This window comes from Austrofundulus limnaeus, unplaced genomic scaffold, assembly GCF_001266775.1.
Source record: "Austrofundulus limnaeus strain Quisiro unplaced genomic scaffold, Austrofundulus_limnaeus-1.0 Scaffold102, whole genome shotgun sequence".
In the NCBI taxonomy this organism is placed as follows: domain Eukaryota; kingdom Metazoa; phylum Chordata; class Actinopteri; order Cyprinodontiformes; family Rivulidae; genus Austrofundulus; species Austrofundulus limnaeus.
In genome coordinates this window covers 1,478,646-1,483,056 of record NW_013952504.1, presented here as the reverse complement: position 1 = coordinate 1,483,056, position 4,411 = coordinate 1,478,646, and the positions used below count along the sequence as shown (strand labels likewise).

Sequence of the window (4,411 nt, the reverse complement as noted above, 5' to 3'; positions counted from 1 at the left end):
AGAAAGAAAGAAAGAAAGAAAGAAAGAAAGACTACAACAGTTTTTTTATTTACTATTTCATAATGTCAGAAGATTGAGATAAAAACAATGTTTTATGGCATGTTTGTGATTTATTTATACAGAATTAGACAATTTAAAGAACATCATCTAAAAGTGGTGATTTCATATTTTTGACAGTGGTTGTACTCTGAGTGCTACACATTGCACAACTTCTTTACCTGTTYGGGTCAGCCCTGGCTGTCTCTTAACAAAAGATCTTCTGAATGACTTGACAGATTTTACTAAATCTCTCAGAAAGCATGACTTTTCAGCAAACATACAGTAGATGTGTGTACTGTATATCTGCCACTGATTCCCCTTTGAAGTTAACCCAATTCAAGATGGCTGGCACAGCTCATTGACGTTTATCAACACGATAAGGGCTCTGATTGGTAATTTTACAGATATTAAGTTAAACTCTAAGTTCTAAAACATCACTTAAGCATCAGCATAAGATTAAATTAGTTTAAAACTGGTAAGAAAGGCAGTAGGTGATGTGTATTCTCCTAAGAAATGTTAGACCTTATGATTCATTGTCATTTCCCTTTTGGTGTGTTTATTATCCATTATCTATGCAAAGTATGTTTTGATCCATTATTTGTATCTAAAGCAGATCAAATAAATTCCTAATAGCTCAATTAAAACAACTCCAAATGCTCTGTGCACAAGTTTACTATAGTTTGTAGACAGCAGTATGAGTGCCTCACTATATCTTATCACTTCAATATTGTTAGCATGAATACAGAGCATGACTATTCAGCAAACTTCAAAGACTTCAAGGCTTTCAGGCAATGTGGCTTTTAGACACAGAAATATCAATTTTTACGATGACTTGTGATATCTATGAATAGTAGCAAACCCACAAGCATAGCACTTACTAAGTTGTAGCCTCATGTATAATAGATGATGAAATGCGTTGCATCACMTCAGCCACCTTTGCTCGCCTGTACTGCTGTATGGCAATCACAGTTTTGTAACTCTGTTGTTCTGGGAATCCCACTTACCTTCTCTGCCTTTTTGTCTGTTACTCACAAAGCAAAGTCGTGTTGCAGCCCACCCTTAAAAAGAAAAAGAATCACCCCCACAAAGTAGTTCCTCCTAATAAATAATGCAAATGACTTGGCTTGCTGTGTGTTGTTTTGTTTTGTTTTTCAACTTTTCTAACAATTTTAAATGTAATTTAAAATGCTTTTTGGCAATTATTTCTCAGTTTTTTACTTACAAMTATTGGGTTGGACAGGTCACCACTTGGTTTTGTCGATTACATTAAATTATTAAATTAACTTAAATTTATGTGATCTAAACCTTGTTTTGAGTTATATGAAATCTAAAGTAATGCTGTTTTTGAATTAGTATCTCAGTATAAATACTTAGATTTTATTATTGATGAATCTTTGACTTTTGTTCCCACATTCAACAATTGGTAAAAAAAAAAAAAAGCTGAAGATAACGTTGAGTTTTTATTTTAGAATTACAGTTTGTCTTTTGAGGCTAGAAAATGTGTTGTTGCTGCCACATTTTTACCCATCTTAGATWATGGAGATGTGCTTTATATAAAGGCATCTTCTCACTGGTTGCATTTGRTGGACTCTGTGTGTCATAGAGCRTTGCAATTTATCACTGCTCTTAGAGCCCTTACCCACCACTGTCATCTGTTTACCAGCGTTGGATGGACGGCCTTATCCACCCACAGATTTATTCATTGACATAATCTAGTTTATAAAGCAATCTTGGGTTTACTTCCCACGTGCCCCCTGCCCTATATCATTAAAAAAACTCAGGAGGTCATTTTCTGCGCTCAGATGAGTTCATTTTATTAACAGTACCTAAGGTTTGCACTGATTACGGCAAAAGTTCTTCCACTTCGCTGCTCCCTCAGACTGGAATCTACTTTAGAAAGAATTGAAGTTGAAGGAGTTGGTCTCTTAATGGGCCTTAAGCAAGAATATGTTCGTATTCTTATCCTAAATTTCTCTTACTTTTGTTTGTACGAAGGATTCAAACGAACATGCCACATCAGATTCAACAAACTCTTCTATCTTCAGGAAAAGTGTGTAAATGAGCAGCATAAACTGATGAATGCGTATCCAGCTGCTCGTGCACGAGGAGAGTTGATTAGCATAATCTACCACCTCAAAAACACCATATAAGGCTATGTTTCCTGCCCCGCATACCAGGAAGTGCTCATTCATTAAAATGACAGCGAAAAGGAAAAAGAACATTGGAGATTGAAGTCCTGAGATCCAGGAAAATAAAAGTCATTTTTAGCAGCGTCAGCTGTGGAATGAAAGAAGCGGCTTAAAGCAGAGGAATGAAATGACGACTGCTGTTAATGTCATGTCTCCCGTGGGTCATATACAGTCACAGAAATAAAAATCTAAGATATCCATCTCTCTCTCCTGCTCCTGGCTTCATTTGGACAAGTTTTTGATTCAAGTGTAAACAACTGTGGTAAATAATTTTCTTTTATTCAGAAGACCAATGAGCCTGTTGCGCACCGTCACCCCTACCCATCCACCCACCCCTGTCCCGTCTCCCCAGCCATCGCAAGTGTCAGATGGGGTTCTGAAAAAAAGCATTTTAATTAAAATTGCATAGCTGATGTGCTGAATAAATCTCAACAAAAGAAAAATAACGTAATCTATGTTTGAATAAAGCTTGTTATATACCGAGACAAATTAAACTTCAATTAATACATAATTTAAGTTGGTTTATCGTTTGAGATCTTCATATTAAAATTGTAGTGTTATACAACAGCATTAATAGCCAATTTAATTTAATTTAACCAATTATGTCATTATTAATACATTTAAAATCATATTTCCAATACAAACAGAATAGGCTATTGTCATCATAATTATGGAGTGTGATTTATTTTCAACTCAAAATATCTTCAAACTAACAAAATATAAAGTTATTAGGGAGGAAAACCCGTCTGGATAACAGCAGACTGACTGCTCGTAAAATATACGACAGGTCTGGACCACTCGTYAATTTTGTTCGTATCTGAAAAAAATCTTAGAATACGAAAACATTGGTGAATGCCACAAATTCTCCTAAATCACTCGTACGCACAACTTAAGAACAAATCTGTGCGTACGAACGGTTCTTGCATGAGGCCCAWTGTTTTTAGGGCCAATCTTAAACAGTTTTTACATGAGACCTTTGTAAATGTTTTAACTGGTTTTGTACTCTTATTTTAGCCATATCATACCTTCTATGGGTGTTTCTTGTTTTTCTTTTATTTTTCATGATGRATTTGATTGTAGTTTAATATCTGTAGTTTTGAATTTGGTAATGTTTGTGTGCTGCTGCCGTTCTTGGCCAGGTCTCTCTTGGGAAAAGAGATTTTTAATCTCAATGAGACCTACCTGGTTAAATAAAGGTTTAAATATTTTTTTAAAAAAGTCAATGGATTTATCATATCTCTCTGTTGGCAGTGATCAGTGCTGCAGGCAGCTGCAGCAGAGTCTCATTAGGGTGGAAATAGCTRAGCCCCATGAGCACGTTTTGCTTATTTTAGCTCACTGAGATGGCCATTTTTAACACTAGACCTCTGATCTATGCAGAAAAAGCAGGCAGTAAGACATGCTGTGTCCAACAGTAAAGACTTTCTTTTGAAAAATGGTAATGTCAATTTTTAATATAAAGCYCATTTAAAAACATAAATGCTGATCAAAGTGGTTCGAAAGGTCGAGAACAGAGAACTATCAGTAAATAAAATTAAACATCACACATAAACATCAGCAAGTGAAATGAAATAGGCTAAAAATAAACTAAAGCAAGAAAACAAACTCAAACTGAACACTCTACTCTTAGAACACCCACAGGTGGATCCAATTTAACTAATTATGGGATAATAAATGTCAAAGTTGTGGTTTTAMAGCCAAGGATGAAAAAATATGCTCACACCACTTTTTCAGTTTTAAAGTGTCTAGAATTATTTTACAACTTTGTTTTTTCCTCCTCTTTGTTAATTTTTAGAGTAGAATTATTACTTCAAAACAAATTAGAAATCAAATATAGAAGGCAGATCGAAGCAAAGAAGCWATGAAAGTATACAGGACAGTGACCTCAAYGACCAGGATTGGAAACCATTAGCATTGCACTAGAGAGAAGAAAAAAAATGCAACAACTTTGTGCACATAAAACAACCAAGCCAAAAKTGAAATGCAAATCGTAAAGATTTTGTAATTTACAATTTTGGATAGCAATGTCTGTCTACCAGGTAATCACAGTGGTGGGCTGTGCATTTTACACCTAGGCCCTCAGTCGGGGTGGGAGTGAGGGGTAATGGACCATGGAGAGATAGCATCTCTACAATAACATTGCTGTATATACTGTATGTGTGTGTGTGTGTGTGTGTGTGTGT

The 4,411-nt window shown here is 35.3% G+C and overlaps 1 long non-coding RNA gene across 1 annotated transcript in view; it reads left to right on the top strand.

Annotated features, from left to right (window-relative positions):
- The window catches only part of LOC106521074 (uncharacterized), a 10,845-nt gene extending 9,102 nt beyond the window's left edge, over window positions 1–1,743 (top strand). The window contains exon 3 of the long non-coding RNA XR_001310628.1: window positions 1,733–1,743. This is a non-coding gene — a long non-coding RNA (uncharacterized LOC106521074). The remainder of the gene's footprint in view (window positions 1–1,732) is intronic.
- The last annotated feature ends 2,668 nt before the right edge of the window (window positions 1,744–4,411 follow it).